We start from the raw sequence: 19094 nt of genomic DNA on the forward strand, positions 1-19094 counted from the left end.
GAGGTACGAATTTGTAAACTTCGTACATCTATTTTTTTCAAACTTAGCAATTTTGAAAAGGCCATTAGAAAAATTTAAGCCCTAAATCGCAATTCCGCTTCTCATCGTCAGTAGAATTTAACTTTATTTCTAAAATGCAACAAATTTTATGAAAATAGGCCTAGTGGTTACCTGAGAAAAGTGTTTCTGATCCTTACATGTATTTGCATAGGTGGCATTAGAGTTAGGAAAGAGCTAAGGCTTCCCCTTTAATAATAAACATAACTTAAACATAATTTAATGTTTGCCTAACAGAACCACCCGAATGTCTTTCTCGATAAAAGCATAAATGAATGCTGATAAACAGCAAACATTGAGATATTAGACAGCTTTAGCAGAGCGTTACCCTATACCGGCTGCCACGACTGCGCATGCGCAGAGTTCGGCGGGCCCTGGTACAAGTTTACCGGACCGCTCCGCCGTATACCGTGCTTGCGCAACAACATGGCAGCTCAGGCTGCCCGCATCGATCCTGATTCGGCCGTGATACTCGGTCACTTTTGTAACAGCAAGAAATAAATGCTGACATCGGCCATCGCTTAGTCTCATATCACGTTGAGGCCAACCTATAAGCGCTATATTTTAGTTAATTTTGAGACCTAAACGCCTAAGCACTTCTAAGTTGCTGTGAAAGCGTTCCTTCGAGTTCTGCGCTGCGAGTAATATGGCATAGCGATACGTCCTGTACGGTACGGGTACGCAAGCAGCAGCAGCTTGCGGTGCCAACGCTGTGTGCCACCGTCGTCCTGCGTGACGACGGGCCGAGGAAGCACCAGCGGCCACCAAGACCGGCAGGCGCGCGCAGCAGCTAAGCCCTAGGGAGCATTCAAAGACTCCCTACTAAGCCCAGTGGGGGTGAACGGCGTCGCAGCGATGCCCCCTTCCCTCACACACCTTGCGCGCTAGCGCTTGCAGCGGGTGTTTCCTTTCGCCCGCTGTGTTCTGTCGAGGCGCGCTCGGTAAATATATAATACTTTTTGATGCTATGAAGCCTGAAGGTGATGTTGGATGTGTATCATATACGATGCACAATGCAGTAAGAATGTTAGGCGAAATATTCCCGGATTTCCGTAGGGTTATGCTTCTACGATTGGCGCTTTCTCCTAAACTTCATGGACATCGCACGTCCTTTTACTGAACTCTTGAAAAGGGACGTTCTCCTCGTGTGGCTCACTGGGCAAGTAGACTCTCTTACTGCTCTGATTCGTCTGTGTACTATACCACAGACTTGTACGTAATGAATTACACTAATGAATTACTTGTAATCAATTACATTTTGTGACAAACTCATAATTTAACGACTATTTTTTTACGCGGTAACGGTATATGTAATTCAGTTACCTTTTTAAGTAAACACTTACACGCAGTTAGTTTACTGACGGGAGGAGCAGCTGTAACAGGCGAAGGAGCTTTGCGAACTTCAGTTTGCCAGGAACTGCAGTTGAATGCCAGGGATCATGCCACGCAGCAGCCCTAGCGAATGCACTTGCTTACGCCGGCATACCCTGCAGCTCAGTATTTGTTTCCTCGCCTCAAAGCTGCACCAGACATTCGCCAACGAATTGAAATAGTTAGACAAGGCTGGATGTCCTGCCTTTGGGCAAGGCTTTTGTTTCAGCGTAGCGGGTGAGGTAGTCCGTAGCTACGACGATCCATTTATTCCCGGACGTCGACGTCGGGGAAGGCCCCAGTAAGCCCATCCCGATCTGCTGGAACGGTCGGCGAGGTGGTTCGATCGGCTGTAGAAGTCCGGCTGGCCTTGTCGGCGGTGTTTTGCGTCGCTGACAGTCTCGGCATGTCCTTACGTAATGGGTAACGTCGGTAGAGAGGCGAGGCCAGTAGTATTTTTCTTGTATCCTCGCGAGCGTGCGGGAAAAACGGAGGTGTCCAACAGTTGGGTCGTCATGGAGAGCTTGCCGGACCTCTGGACGCAATGCTGAGGGTACCACGAGGAGGTAGTTGGCTCGGAGTGGCGAGAACTTTTCGTTAGGAGAATCCTCGCCTGAACGCCTTTGGCACAATGACAGTCTTCCCTTCCAAGTAGTCTGCAAGGCTCCTTAGTTCCGGGTCGGCTCGCTGTAGTTTGGTGAATTCATCGGCACTGATGTTTCCAAAGAGAGTGTCGTCATCCCGGTCGTCCTGTGGCGGCGGTTCGGCGGGGGCGTGAGACAAGCAGTAGGCATCAGAGTCCTTTCGCCCGGATTTGCCAACGACGGTGATGTCGAATACTTGAAGCCTCAGACTCCATCTTGCGAGGCGACCTGAAGGATCCTTCAAGTTAGCTAGCTAATACAAAGCGTGGTGGTCGCTTACAACTTTGAAGGGCCTTTGAAGGGTAGGGGCGAAACTTGTGGCCCAGATGATGGCGAGGCACTCCTTTCCTGTTGTGGAATAATTTGCTCCCGCCTTCGACAGCGACCGGCTAGCGTAACATACAACGCTTTCTAGTCAATCAGTCCTCTGCACAAGCACGGTGCCGAGTCCTACGCTGCTTGCGTCGGTGTGGACTTCGCTATGGGCGCTTTCGTCGAAAGGCGCAAGTTGGCGGCGAACTCAGGTGTCGCTTCAGTTCTTCAAGTGCTTCCACTTGCGTCGTCTCCCACTTGAACTCGACCTCGGCCTTCGTGAGGTAGGTCAGTGGCTCGGCCATCCGTGAAAAGTCCTTAACTAAGCGCCTGTAATAGGCGCACAGTCCAAAAAAATCTACGCACTCCCTTCTTGTCGGCGGGCGGAGGAAAGTCGGTGATGGCCACAGTTTTCTGAGGGCCAGGGCACACTCCAGACTTGTTGATGACGTGGCCCAAAAACAAGAGCTCGTATGCGAAGCGGCACTTTTTAGGCTTCGACGTGAGTCCGGAGGACTTGATTGCTTGAAGAACTGTTGCAAGGTGCCGGAGGTGTTCTTCGAAGCTTGAGACAAACATAACGACGTCGTTCAAGTAGACGAGGCAATTATGCCACTTCAAGCCTGCCATTACTGTATCCATGACGCGTTGGAAAGTCGCAGGTGCCGAAAAAAAGACTAAACAGCATCACCTTGAACTCGAGCAGTCGCTCTGGTGTTATAAAGGCAGTCTTCTCCCAGTCCCTCTTGTCGACCTCGATTTACCCGTAGCCGGTTTTGAGGTCCATTGACGAAAACTACATTGCGTTGTAGAGTCGATCCAAGGCGTCGTCTATCCGTGGGACAGCGTATATGTCCTTCTTTGTTGAGGCGACGATAATTGACGCAGAAACGTAGGGTTCCATGCTTCTTCTTCACTAACACCAAGGGGACGCCCCCGGACTCTAGGACGGCTGGGTAATGTCGTCGCGTAGCATTTCGTCGACTTCTTGCTTTATGGCCTCGCGTTTGCGCGCCGGAACTCGGTATGTGCTCTGACGGAGTGGGCGGACATATTCGTCGGTTATGATGCGGTGCTTCGCGACAGGGGTTAGTCGAAGTTTTGCCGACGATAAAAAGCAGTACTTGTATTGCAGGAGCAGGTCTTTTAGCTGTTCTTTCTTATGCCGGGGAAGGCTCGGATTGACGTCGAAAGCTGGTGCAGGTACTACAGTCATCGTTGAAGGTTCGCTAGAATGCGTGAAGGCGAAAGCACTGCTGGCTTGTACTATTTCATCGATGTAGGCGACCGTGGTGCCTTTGTTAATGTGCTTGTATTCGTGGCTGAAGTTTGTGAGCATCACTCTTGCTTTCCCTTCACATTGCTAAGCTATGCCCCTAGCAACGCAAATCTCACGGTCGAGCTGTAAGTGATGATCACCGTCAACAACGCCCTCTATGTCTGCAGGCACTTCGGTATCGACGGAAATCATTACGCTGGAGCGAGGCGCAGCGGTGACTTGTCATTCAAGCGCATTCAAGGCATGGTAACTTGTTTGTATCCGGTGGTATCGCTTTGTGCGTTGAAAGTTTATCGATTTGGGCCTTAAGTCGATGACTGCACTGTGTTGGTTTAAAAAGTTCATGCCTAGGATGACATCCCTGGAGCAGTGCTGCAGGATTACGAAGCTCGCCGGGTAAGCAGGTTGTTAACCGTGACTCGCGCTGTGCCAATTCCAGCCGGTGTTATTAGGTGGCCTCCCGCTCTCCGGATATCGGGTCCTTGCCAGGCCGTCTTCACCTTCTTCAACTTGGTGGTGAAAGGGCCACTGAAGATAGAATAGTCGGCTCCAGTGTCGACGAGAGCGGTGACGTTATGACCATCGATTAACACGTCTGGGACGGTAGACTGTCGTCTCGCGTTGCGGTTAAGTCGTGGTGTCGGATCACGGCTGCGTCGGCTTGCTCCGCTGCTGCTACGTTGCATCGGCAGGTCTTCTCTTGGTGGAGAAGTGTTGCCAAGGCTGATGCCCGGCGGCATGGTAATATCTCGTCGTGGTGATTCGCGAATCGTCGTTGTCGTCGGCAGCGGAGGATTTTCGGCATTGCGTCGTAAAGCAACCGCACCTCCATCAGTTGCTGCTCTTAGTTTCCCTGGTGAGGGCTGGGAGATCGGCCTCGGGTGGTACCGGTGTACTGACGGCGATGCGGCGTGATGTAGCAGCCTGTTGACGGCGAGCGTGAGGGTCGTTGTGGTTGCTACTGGGCTCCGGCGAGGCAGTCGGCGATGTCGCGTGCTCATTCACCTCGCAGTGGACGCGGCGCGTTGAGGGCGAATCCCCGCAGTCCCATCGCGCGGTAGTGGCAGCGGCGGTAGGTGTGGCCAGCCTCTCCACAGGGGTAGCAGAATGGGCGGTGATCGGGGATGCGCCAAACGTCAGTCTTCTTCGGACCGTAGCACCGACCGACAGGTGGGCGCTATGGCGTCGGCGGTGGTGGTGGTGGCTGGCGGAGGAATGGGGCGCCCGAGGGTCCTGGCGCTGGCGCGGCAGTGGTGTAGCTCATTGCTTCCGGCTGAGGCTGCTGTGGTTCGGGAAGTCCGAGTGATTGCGGGATTTGCTCCCGCACGATATCGGCGATAGAAGGAACTTGAGGCTGCGACAATGGTACCAACTTTTGCAGCTCTTCGCGCACGATCGCCCTGGTGGTTTCTTGCAGGTCGTCGGAGGAGAGTCCTTGGACTTCAGCGTAGTGTGGCGTTGAACGGCGATTGTATTGCCGGTTGCGCATGTCCAATGTTTTCTCGATGGTAGTAGCCTCCGAGAGAAAGTCTTGGACTGTCGTTGGTGGATTCCGTATCAGTCTGGCGAATAGCTCTTGCTTAGCTCCCCGCATGAGCAAGCGAACGTTCTCTTCTTGGGGCATTGCGTGGTCGGCATGCCGGAACAATCGAGTCATTTTTTTTGGTGTACACATGGTTGCTCTCATTTGGGAGCTGTACACCGTTCTGCAACAAGGCTTCTGCTCTTTCTTTACGGACGACGCTCGTGATGTTGTCCAGCAATGCAGCTCGAAAGAGGCCCCAGGTTATTAGTGTACGCTCTCTATTCTCGAACCAGGTTCTGGCGCCGTCTTCAAGGGAGAAATAGACATGATGCAGCTTTTCGTCACAGTCCCACTTGTTGAACGTAGCGACCCGGTCGTATGCCTCCAACCAGCTTTCAAGGTCTTCACATGGCGAACCACGGAAAGTCGGCGGCTCCCTGGGTTGTTGCAGCACGATCGCAGATGTTGTCATGCAGATGTTCCATGACAGCCCCTAGGGGCTGTCAAGGAAGCTGCGGCCGAGGTCATGACTTTTGTTCTCTTGTTCTTGTCGTAGGTTTAGCAACCTGCTTCTAGCTCGCTGGTAGGGGTAGGCGTCTATGTCTTCTGGATGGTGTGGGCTTGGCTCAGGGCTGGACAGGGGGTCCAGTACAAGGACATAACAGCACCTCCACCAGATGTCACGTAGTAGTGACGGTGAAGAAAACAGTGCTAAAACTATGAATGACGAAACTGATTCTATATTGGGCGATCCTGTGGCCACCAAAAAAGGTAATTCACTTTACAACACGAGCGGCGAGCACAATCGTCGGTCGTTGATAAAAAAACTTATCATCAGCGAGACGCGTCGGCTTTTATGCATTCGTCATCTAAGGTTCCAGAGTAATCCCTGGTGCCCGCGTGTCTCCCAGAAAGTACTACACAATTCGCGACGCTCATACAATCAGATTAGATAAGCGTCGGTGACAATAGACAATGGATAAAAGCATCGATAACGTTCGATAAACTTCCGATACATGCACGCGCGTCCTGTGCCGAGAGATAACGGTTAACATTTCTTAGCCTGTGAAAAACGTTCACCGGTGAAAGATAAACAAGTACACGTGCCAATATGCTCGTGTTCGTGATGACGTGATGGTCATTACATCGTCATTCCTGCTTTGTAAGCTGATTGACGCCTCTGATTCTCGCTTGCTATCTGCACTCGAGCCAGGTGGCACGCGTGAAAAGATCCCGGAATCTATGCAGCGGAACACCGGGTGTTGGTTACATCCATTCAAATAGCGACTTAAAAACCAGTTTCCCACGAGCAGATTTCTGAGCTTCAGTACACAGCTTCCTCGTTCCTCCTGAAGCTCGTACCGGACTTCACGTCGATTCTTCTCGCCGTTCCTACGCCACATAATCAAACAAGGACTGCGCTTTTCTGGTGCACATAGTGATCGAGGTGGACCACGCTACATCGAATTCCATTCAACAATGGCAGCGTCCTTAAGCAATTGCACCACGCCACTCATCCTAACGACGATGGAAGGACACGGGTTTTAGGCTCTGCTACAGTATCGCCGCTACGTCGCCAGTTTGTGTCCTCCAAGTGACATCACGTGCTGCCACCAGTGAGAATTTAGTTTCTGCGTTCTTATCCAACTCGCACATCCATGGCGCTCTCGCACAAGAATTTGGTCGTTCGTTCAAATCATACAACCTACCTTCGCTGTCGTCGTCTCACTGTTGTCATCATACACATGCACTCTCGCGTTAATTCTGGTTCATTGTACTCGCATCGCACACTCAAATACTTTATTTGCAAAAGCACATTGCTCAACTTGGTAACGCTGCAAATAAAACCCGTGGGTTTACTTGCCAAAACTACAATATGATTGTGAGGCAGGCCGTAGTGGAATAATTTAGACCACCTGGGGTTCTTTAACGTGCGCCTAAGTAAAAGTACATGGGTATTTTCGTATTTCGCTGAAATCAAAATGCGGCCGTCGTGACTGGGATTTCATCCCGCGACCCTCAGCTTAGCAGCCCAACATTATAGCCACTACGCAACCACGGCGGATGGGGTAACGCTTTGCTGAACCCTAAACAATTCTGCACAGCCAGCTGCCTGCAAGATGCTTTGCATACGACCATCCTACATCTGAGGGGGGCATGTCGCGAACTTATTAGGGTTTTTCTTCCCATTTATGATGACTGCATTCCAACAATTGATTTTAAACCATGTAAGAAAACACGTGAGCCTTGGGTGACCTCTCGCCTTATCAGACTAGTACGGAGGAAAGATAAAGTATTCGCAAACTATTCGCAAGCGACCAGAGTTATTCGCGCGTTTTAAATCATTACGCAACCAGATTCACAAAAAAATAAAGTGTGCTAGGACGTGCTACTACAACTTGTTTCATAGAGCCCTTAAAAAAAGATACATGTAGATATCTGAACGCACTGTTAAATCGTCGTACACGTTCCCAAGCCAGAACAACTCTAAATGTAAATGGTATTGAACTCACAGGCTCAAGCCTAGCAACTGCTTTCAATGAGTTCCTTTCCCATGTAGGTGAAAGCCAGTATAACTCGGGAATTTTTCAGTTCCTCGAGGATCGTTTCGCTGAATCGCTTTTTTTGGAACCTACAGACGAGTGTGAGGTTTATTCAGTTTGTAAAACTTTACGGAATATGTCAAGCCTCGATTCATATAATATACAAGTCGACACGTCAAGCACGTCCTACCCTTTATTGTACCATGCCTTACGCATATCTATAATGCTGCAATAACTACAGCGCAGTTTCCTCCTGGTTTGCAGCTAGCAAGAGTCGCCGCTATCTACAAGAACGGAAAAAAAATCTTAGGCAAATTATAGGCCAATATCTGTGTTAAACGCATGTCATAAGTAAGGCTGAGCGGCTTTGGTTCCTCTCAGAACTTTTCGAAAGCCTTGATAGAGTTTTGCCCCGTAACTCAAGCGCGTGCGTTGTGACACCACCTGTAGCCCTGACTGCACTTGGTTGCCTTAGCAAACCTGTGCCCACCCCTCACCCCATCGTCTTTTCGCCGTTGAAGAATGCACGTTTGTGTACATATAGGGTGATTGTAGAGGAGGAAAGAGACGCCTACTTCTGCAGCCCTTAAGGGAGCACAGCGCAGAACGCGCGTTTGTTCTCCGCCGTGCGTTCACTCCCCGTGAAAGCGCGCGTCCCTCGCGCCCTTTCACTCGCACATACAGCGTTCGGCGCGCGGCGACGATTTCATCTCCATTGACGTCATACGGAACCTCACGGCGACGGCGACGCCAACGGCAGAAGTCTGCTTTTGAGTGTCCATATAATTGCTATCGCAATAAAACGAGCGAGGGACGCGCGCTTTCACGGGGAGCGAACGCACGGCGGAGAGCAAACGCGACTTCTTCCATCGCGCGAAAGGCCGTCGGGAGTAGAGGGAAGGAGGGGAGGCGACGTTTAGCTGCGGCACCAAATGCGCATCTTGCGACCGGGCGCAAGGGGAACTGGGGACTCAATCTCCCACGCGAAAGGAGGAAAGCAGGAAGGCAGCGCGGGAGGGAAGAGTTGCGGCTTCTGCTCTCAATTAAAGAATTAAATTATGGGGTTTTACGTGCCAAAACCACGATCTCATTATGAGGCACGCCGTAGTGGGAGACTCCGGAAATTTGGACCACCTGGGTTCTTTAACGTGCACCTAAATCTAAGTACACGGGTGTTTTTGCATTTCGCCCCCATCGAAATGCGGCCGCCATGGCCGGGATTCGATCCCGCGACCTCGTGCTCAGCAGCCCAACACCGTAGCCACTGAGCAACCACGGCGGGTCCAGCTTCTGCTCTGAGAGTAACTGCGTACTTGTACTTTGCGCGGCGGCGGGCGGTCGCGCGCACCCTATCTTGAAAGCGATCTCCACACGGCTCTGACCTTTGTATGGGCTGTGCTTTCGCCGCTCAGTTTCCGTTGAAGCGACAGACTGCACGAACCTTTGCTCGCTGCTGCAGGAGCGCTTGCTCACGCCAGAGTTTTGACAGCGGTTGTGTGTGGTCATTCAGTGCGATCTATTCATGTTTGCTTGTGCGCACTGACGCCATGCTTGTTAATTCAGTTAGTAAGCGAATGCGTCCAATTTTATACATCCGATAAAACTACTATCCTTGCTCCGTATGGCTGTCTACTAATTTGATATCGCAAATGATGCTTCGCCTTTTGGGCGAAACTGCGTCTTTTTTGCTTCATATGATATCTGGCAACTAATTGAAATAACTAACAACGCCTTGAAGTATTAAGCTGAATGGTCCGCGGTAAACTCGTTAAAAATTATTGTTGCGAAAATAAAGGCCATGATTTTCCGTCCTGGAGGAAAGAATGTGCTGGACCCACCACATTTTTTCAACTTAAATACCATTGCATACGTAGATGAATTTACAGCTCTCGGTGTAATATTCACGCCTACAGTATGCTGGGATGCCCACATAGGAAACTTTGGATCGGTCTAGGTTTTTTGGCATTTTGTCTTGCAATAGATGCATTCTTCGTGTTAACGCGAAATCGAATGCTTGTTACGCTTTCTTTCAATCGTATCAGTTTCCGTTGAAGCGGATACTATTGCGCTCTAGTTTGGGCTACCACAACAAATAGTAACATTCAAAAGATTTCAGTTATCCAAAATAAAATGCTCATAGCCATCGCAAACGCTCCATACAATGCCACAGCCCATCCCATACGCCTACTGCATAATATAACTAACTACCAGAGAGCATTCACAACTACTATTAATAACTACTACTAGAGAGCATTCAGAACTTTGCCGCAGCGTTTGATAAATCTGGTCAGGTTGATATCTTATTCCTCGATTTCTATAACGCTTTTGACCCTGTATCGCATCCTAAACTTCTTTTGAAATTAAGAACGATTCCCTCATTGCATGGATCGCAGCATACTTGTCTTTTAGGCAGCAATCAGTGTCCGTCGACGATGTCAGATCAGATTTTGCCTCCGTTCATTCAGGTATCCCCCAAGGTTCTGGTCTTGGCCGTTATTCTTTTTGATCTTCATAAACGACATTGCTGACGACATACCGGTAAAAATCCGTTTATTTGTAGACTATTGCATCCTATATAACGAAATCCATAGTACTGATGACCAGGTTTTTCTTAACAAATCCTTATCCCAGATTGCAAAGTTCTGTAATTCGAGGCAGGTGCAAATAAACCACAGCAAAACGGTAGCAATGACACTTACACGGAAGATGAATCCACTCACTTTCACTTATAGTATCAGCGGTAACAATCTGTCTGTAGTTTCAAGTTACAAATACCTAGGGGTGGTTATTACGTCTGATCTTCGTTGGAATGATCACGTATCCTACATACACCAGAAAGCCATGAGACAACTAGGCTACTTACGGCGAACACTTAGCGATGTAAAACTTATGGCCTATAAAACGAATATAAGGCCAACACTCGAATACGCTGCGGCAGTATGGGATCCGCACACAAATACAAATATAAGAAAACTAGAAAATATTTAGCGAAAGGCAGCTAGGTTTATTTTTAATTCGTACAATAGCAAAACATCGCCAACAGCTCTATTAATTTCTACAAATCTGGAATCCCTACAAGGAAGACGCTATCGCAAAAGGCTATAGACATTCTACATGATATACCATGATAACCTTGCAATCGACAATCGAACGTACTTGAAACCTCTTACACTGCGTCCCACTCCAATCTTCCAATCAGAAAAAGTTAGCGAAATTTCGTGCAGAACTAACACTTACATGAATTCTTTCTTCTCCCGTACCATCCTTGATTGGAATCGTTTGCCCAGAGAAGTAATCGAGTGCTCTTCGGCTGCCGCTTTCACTGCCGCACTTCAAAACGTGAAATGATAGTGTCTTATCGCCAATGGTCCAGCAACGTTCCATGAAGGCGTCGCACTTATCTCTTGCTTTTCTTTATATGATGTTTTTCCAGCTATGTTTTCTTGATACTATGCACAACGTTGACATGTCTAACGCATCTAACCTAATTTATTTATTTATTTATTCAAAATACCCCCAAAGGCCCTCATTATGAGGGTATTACATGGGGGGGTCACAGGCGCACAGACACTGGTCATAGATTATACGTCATATTAAAAACAAAACAATATAACAAAAGTAATAATAGAGTGAAACATAGGTAATATACAAAATAAGTCACAACTATTTCAGAGGAAACATTAGTACATATTAGGAGAACATAAGGCAACTGCAATGAAAAGCAAAACAGCAACAAACATTGAAAACACTGTAAAAGTCCCAAGATAATATTAATAAGATTAGTTGACAAGTCGTGAGCGAATTAAATCTTGAAACTTTGTCAAGTTAGGTTCGGTGGCAATGTCTGATGGTAAGGCGTTTCACTCAGTTATTGTGCGCGGTAAGAATGAATATTCATAATGGATGACTGGCAGTTAATGCGTTTGACTTTGTATGGATGGTCACGACGGGGAAAGATAACTGGTGGTGACTGAAAGAAATCATCATGAAGTGATGAATGGTGATAAAGCTTATGGAAAAGTGATAGGCGGGAAATTTTACGGCGAAGTGCTAAGGTGTCCAACTCAGCTTTATTCTTTAACGAGGTCACGCTGGCGTAACGTGAATAATCTGAAAAAATGAATCGCGCAGCACGGTTTTGCAAGGCTTCGATGTTACTGATGCTATAAGTTTGTTCGGGATCCCAAATGGCAGACGCGTATTCTAATTTAGGACGGATTAGTGTTGTGTACGCTAGTTTTTTAACATGCATTGGGGCTTCTTTTAAGTTATGTTTAATAAGTCCGAGAGTACGGTTAGAAGAGGCAAGGTCTTCAAGGAAGTTATGGACTTCAAGGAAGTTGATGACTTGAGTGTGTATTATATGTTCAAGTAATTTACAAATAGTACTGGTCTTTAAGGAGATGGGACGATAATTGAGCGGACAAGCACGATCACCTCATTTGAAAATGGGTATTATTTTAGCAATGCGCCAGTCATTAGGAATACAGCCAGTTGATAGTGACTGGGAAAATAGAGCGGTTAACATAGAACAATTACTATGCAATGTATTCTTTAAAAATTTATTATTGAAGCCTAGATGGTCGGCGCTAGATGACGTTTTGATTCCTTAGTAGAGCTAAAACACCAGACTCACTGATGACTATCTCGCGCATTGTGATTCCTACTAATGCCTTTAAAGTTGGCAATGAGGTAACGTTTTCATGAGTGAAAATTGTTACAAACGTAAGTAGAGCACAATCTGAATCGGGGATAGGAACTCTATGAGAATCAATAAGACTGATGTCAGCGCAAGTTACGGGATTCACAACACGCCAAAAGCGACGAGTATTATTTTTTAGCATGGGTGGTAAATCATGAGAAAAAAAGTTATGGCGAGTAGATTTTAGCAATGCTTTATAAGCCTTTTTACACGCTTTGTGTTTGTCATGGGCACTCGCGAGACCAGTCAGTTTTGCCTGCCTGTACAGTCTCTTCTTTTTGTTATTAAGCCGCCGAAGCTTGTTGATAAACCAAGGAGAACTGTTTTTGTAGGAAATGGCTAACATAGGAATGAACGTGTCAATGAGAGAACTGAGGTTGGCTTTAAAGACGGCCCAGTTCTGTTCAATGGAGCGTGAATGAAAATCATTGGAAGATTGACCTGAAGATGTGGTTAATTCATTGTTAATTGCGTCGAAATTGGCTTTACCGTAACATCTTATTTTCTTTTTGGTAATTGTTCTTTTTCTCACGCAAAAGTTAATGCATCCAGTTATAACATCATGATCTGCGATGCCTTCTTCATGAGTTATGTCGGAAAATATATCAGGATTGTTAGTTAAAACTAGGTCTAGTATACTGGCAGAAGTTTCAGTGGATCGTGTTGGCTGACTAATAAGTTGCGTTAATGAAAAGTCAAGACAAGTGCTCAGAAAAGAATGTGCGGCCGCATCCGTGGCCGATATGATATGAATCACCAAATATGATAATTACCGACCTCAGAAAAGGCGCGAACACCTCGCTCAGCACTCGATGATACTCATCGGAAAACGCGCCAGACATGTCGGGTGGACGGTAAAAAACGCCAATGATCGCACTAAATGCAGTACCCTTCAAGGAAATCCAAGTACATTCAAGAAAAGAATCGATAATAATGGGTGCGGCAATGAATTCTTCCTTTATCGCGATGAGCACACCGCCCCCTCTACGCTGTTGTCTACCACATCGAAAAAACTTGAATGTGGATTCACTCGTAAATATGCTGTTATCGTGAATGGTATCGTTAAGCCAGGTCTCGGTAAGCAACACTAAAGAAGCCTGGGATGAATCGATGAGCGATGAGAGTGCAATACCATTAGCGACAGTACTTCTAGCGTTAGTGTATAAAAATGAGATTTTTTTTTATCACTGCGACAATGCAATTTTACGGGTAAGGTGGTAGATGAACCTGAGCCTAACGAAACGAAGGAGGAACATCATTCATCCCTGCGCCGGGAAACAAGAACAGCCTGGCCTTCATTGGTGTTCCACTCATAAACATCATTGTTCAAATGCAGTTTGTTGAAAACAAGCCGTACTCGATCCCCGTCTTTCTTCATAGTTCGCGAGAAGTGGAGAAGCTTCCGTCGCTTTTCGCGAACTGTTTCCGAGTAATCTCGCGAGATGCTCAAATTGGTGTTTTTCAACTTAAAGCCTCGGCTCAGAACCAGTTCAACTTCCTTCTCATTGAAGAATTTGGCTATGATAGGCCGCTTCTTCTCCGACGAAAAGCGGCCCACACGATGTGCTCTCGAAATTGACGTCACGGTAAGCCCAAGTTTTTCGGTACAGAAATTATTTACGAGTCGTTTTGACTCTTCCCAAGTTTCAGACTTCGCCGAATCTGTTATGCCATAAAAGAGAAGGTTAGACCGCCTAGAGCGATTTTCCAGGTCGTCAATTTTTTCTTGTACACCTACGAGACCGTTGTCACTGCACGCGATGGACTGAGCACTAGGGGCTGCAGCAAATTTCTGCTCTAAATCAAGGACACGCTTTGTCAGTTTTTGTAAATCATTCTTTAACTCTAAGTGAATTTGAAGCACCTTGATAACAGATTCTTGAAGTACTGAATTGCTAGCTTCAACACGCAAGATAGAGCCAGCCACAAGGTCTAGCTTTTCCTCTTGAGCCTTGGTCATGGGTCCCGGGTTAAGCTCGACATCGCCTCCCAGAACAAGCAGGCACATCAGATACAATACAGAAGCGCGAACACGTTTCAAAACATGAGGTGGCCACGACACCGCTAAAAGACAGACATCATCGTCACGATAGAAATAAGCATCATAGTAGCTAACCTGGACAAACATCAGCGGTGAGCGTAGGATCACAGTGGCGGTGCCGTGGCCCAGGGTGGCGTCGGAATGTGCGCACTTTTGTACTGCCCGCTCAGCTGACTCGGTCCCACGTTGCCAGACGGAAAAAACTACGGCGTCCAGCAGTGGCGGAGCATTGAGGAGAGGCGAACTGGCCAAAAACGGCATTGATAGGCCGCAGTACGTGGACGAAAATGCGCCGAGCCAGGGGGAGCTTGGGGGAGCTAATACTCTTGTTATTTTTGTGACATTGCCAAGTGTTGAGCAACGCTCTGTCTAATGCGTCCCCACGCGTGTTCATATATGAACTACGCCATCTGAAATTTAATTTTGTATTCAGTGTCGTACTTGACACACCAATCGCATTTCTACAGTTCCGTTTGCTTGAATGTGTGCTCTTTTTGTTGCTCAGGTACATTTGTACCGAAAAGTGTAACCCACTCCTGGTTAAGGCCTGGAATTCAGGCTAGCAATACTCAATAAAAAATAATACCTCGATGTAGGACAAACTACGGATTCCAAATGTTATAATATATACTTCCGTACTGCTTGAACAAGGAGTTCCATCAGCGCATACATTCTGTACCATTTCATAGCATTATAAAGTTCTATGTAGATTACAGCCTGGTTTCTTGTTTGTTATTTTTCGTTTTGTTTTTGTTGTTTTGAGATTGTATTATGTCGGTTATGCCAAAGATATATTCATATATTATATTACTTGCTTCTGTTTTTGTTGTAGTTACTGATCACATTATATTATTGTCACCACGGCAGATTTGCAAGGTTGGCGAGATTTGTGAAGCGGTCTTGAAGACTACTTGTTTCTCGTCAACCCCATATGTTGTACATGCCCTGTACAAGAAGCTCAAATAAAATATTATTACGATAACATCGAAAGATGTTGAAGAGACGAGCCGCCGCGCGAAAGACGACGAAGTGTGTCTGTGCTCTTGGTGCGAGCGATTGTGGGCCTGGCTCTCTGGCTTCTGTGTAAATAGCCTGTAAATAGCCTCTTTCGTCTGTGTCCTTTCACACGTAACATTCTGGTGGAGGTTAGCGATCCCCGTCCTCACCACGGAACTCCGAAGTGGTCGGTACATCGAGCTTGTCACCATGCCCCCCGGTGACGAGACCGCCTCTGCAACGGCTTCGGCTCGCCCGACTACGCCTATCGTCACGGTTGCCCAACATCGCGACCCTGGTGTGTTCTCTGGCCTGGAGGGTCGGGATGTTGACGAGTGGATAAAGCTCTATGAACACGCCAGTGCTAATAACAGGTGGGACCCAACCATTATGCTCGCCAATGTCATCTTTTATCTCGGCGGCACCCCACGCGTGTGGCACCAAACGCATGACGACGAGTTCACCAGTTGGGACACTTTCAAAGAACAGCTTCGGGAACTGTTCGGCGACCCTCTTGGGCGCAAGGTTGCCGCGAGGAAGGCTCTTGCGTCTCGTGTGCAGACCTCTACAGAGCCGTATGTTTCATACATCCTCGACGTCTTGGCTCTATGCCGCAAAGCTGACGATAATATGTCCGAAGCAGATAAAGTGGCCCATGTGCTAAAAGGCATTGCCGACGACGCTTTCAATTTGCTTGTTTTCGGCAACGTCTCGACTGTCGACGCCATCATAAAAGAATGCCGTCGCCTTGAACACGCTAAGAGCCGCCGTATCACACCCCACATCACGCGGCTACCCAACACTGCTGCTACGTCGACATGTGAGGGTCGACCGCGTCAGGCCACCATCTGTGACGACGTAGCCCGAATTGTTCGTCGCGAGCTCGAGGCTGCCTGTTCCTTAGCTTTCTCCACGACGCCTCCTGATCCGCCAGCTACCACGATTGCGATGATTCAGGCCGTCGTCAGACAGGAATTTGAAAACATGGGTCTGAACTCCGTGTGTTCAACGTCTCAACCTAGCGTTCCCCAGTTCTCTAGTGGCCCTCCTCGCCCTCGGCAGTCCCTTTCTGCCACATCTCGCCGCAACCCGTCCGAATGGCGTACCCCTGATGACAGGCCGATCTGCTTCCACTGCTGTCGCATCGGCCACGTCGCTCGTCACTGCCGCAACCGATGGCCACCTCCTCCTCGGACATACGCCACCGCTTATCCCCGCACCTTCGGACCTTCTGTTCCCTATGCCTCCCGCCATGAACCCACTGTCGCTGATGCCCCTGCTCCGAACCGTCGCTACAGCCGCTCGCCCTCACCTCGACGCCACCAGTCTCGTTCGCCCCAACCCCGTCGATTTTCGTCGCCGCCTATCACCTCCCGGATGCCACCGGAAAACTAGACACTGCAGCTTCTGGAGGTGAAGCTGCGTTGTCGACCCTGCCCTCAAATCCTCTGCTCACGTTGCCTACGAACCAAAACCTTCTTGACGTTGACGTCGACGGCTATCCTGTCACTGCACTGATCGATACAGGGGCCCATATTTCCATTATGAATGCTGCCTTCCGACGACGACTCAGAAAGCTCCTCACCCCAGCGTCGGCACGCGTCGTCCGCGTCGCGGATGGCGGTACTGTCCCTATCGTCGGCATGTGTACGGCACGTGTCAGCATCGCCGGCCGCCACACTCCTGTCCTCTTCACCGTGCTTGCTCATTGCCCCCACGACCTAATTCTCGGACTCGATTTTCTTTCTGCACATTCTGCTCTTATTGACTGCTCTGCCAGCACTCTTCGCCTTGAGTTGCCGATTCTCGCAGAACCTCCTGATGAACCCCAGTGCCGCTTACGCCTCAAAGGCTTTATTCGCCTACCACCAAAGTCAATAGCCTATATTGAACTGTTGTCTTCCCCACCTGTTCCTGATGGCGAGTACCTCGTCACTCCTCTGCCCGACATTCCACTACAGTATGACGTCACCGTGCCTCACAGTATTCTTACCATTACTAATAACTGCACTCGCATGCCTATCTTCAACTTTGGATTGGCAAAACAAATTCTCCCGCAAGGTATTTGCCTTGCCAACGTTGACTGCCTCGGCGACCATCAAGTGGCAGCTTTATCAGCCGATGGTTCTTCCGAGCTTGGCGTGCCCCTCGCGCCAGCCTCGGGCGCCGATCCCAACATAAAGAAAATGGTTGCGGCGGACCTGTCCTCTACTCAGGCTGAAGACCTTTCCAAAGTGTTATCGGCCTACAGAGATATTTTCGACTTCGACGATCGCCCTTTAGGCCAGACGCTCGCGGTCAAGCATCGGATTCCTACTGGCGATGCTACGCCTATTCACCGACGACCATATCGCGTTTCTGCGTCGGAACGCCGAGTAATTCAAAATGAAGTGACCAAAATGCTAGATAAAGACATCATTGAGCCTTCTTCGAGTCCCTGGGCGTCACCTGTGGTGTTGGTTAAGAAGAAGGACGGCACGTGGCGCTTCTGTGTAGACTACCGCCATTTGAACAAAATTACTAAGAAGGACGTCTACCCGCTCCCACGAATCGACGACGCCCTTGACTGCCTTCACGGTTCCAGCTATTTCTCTTCTATTGATCTTCGCTCTGGATACTGGCAGATTGCTGTCGACGACATGGACAGAGAAAAAACTGCGTTCGTAACACCTGATGGCCTATACCAATTTAAAGTAATGCCGTTTGGATTATGCAATGCCCCGGCCACCTTTGAGCGTATGATGGACTCCTTGCTCCAAGGTTTTAAATGGTCCACGTGTCTCTGTTATCTCGACGACGTCATCGTCTTCTCGCCAACGTTCGACTCTCACCTTGAGCGTCTAACAGCTATACTTGATGTATTTCGAAAGGCGAAGCTGCAACTCAACTCGTCCAAATGTCGTTTTGGCCGCCGCCAAATTACTGTTCTGGGCCATCTCGTCGACGCTTCCGGAGTGCAGCCTGATCCCGACAAAACTCGCGCCGTCCGAGACTTTCCGGTTCCGAAGACAGCCGCAGACGTTCGCAGTTTTGTTGGGCTATGCTCGTACTTTCGTCGTTTTGTTCAGGATTTCGCGGCAATTGCTAGACCCCTCACTAATCTTTTGAAGAAAGGCGTACAATTTTCGTGGGGTACTTCAGAAGCCACCGCCTTCTCTTGTCTCGTCACTCTTCTCACCTCACCGCCCATTCTCGCCCACTTCGACCCTGATGCCCCTACAGAATTGCGTACAGATGCCAGCGGTCATGGTGTAGGTGCCGTCTTAGCCCAGCGTCAGCGTGGCCAGGATCGCGTTATTGCTTACGCAAGCCGCCTCCTATCACCATCGGAGCGCAACTATTCCATTACGGAAAGAGAATGCCTTGCTGTTGTCTGGGCAGTTGCGAAGTTCCGCCCTTACCTTTACGGTCGCCCTTTCTCTGTCGTCACTGACCATCATGCTCTCTGCTGGCTCTCATCGCTCAAAGATCCTACAGGCCGGCTTGGTCGATGGGCTTTGAGGCTACAAGAATTTTCATATTCCGTGGTGTACAAGTCTGGCCGCCTGCACCAAGACGCTGACAGCTTGTCGCGTTACCCTGTTGACGACTCTGACTCCTCCAATACTGACAGTGCTGCTTCCG

This window comes from Dermacentor silvarum, chromosome 11, assembly GCF_013339745.2.
Source record: "Dermacentor silvarum isolate Dsil-2018 chromosome 11, BIME_Dsil_1.4, whole genome shotgun sequence".
NCBI classification, from domain to species: domain Eukaryota; kingdom Metazoa; phylum Arthropoda; class Arachnida; order Ixodida; family Ixodidae; genus Dermacentor; species Dermacentor silvarum.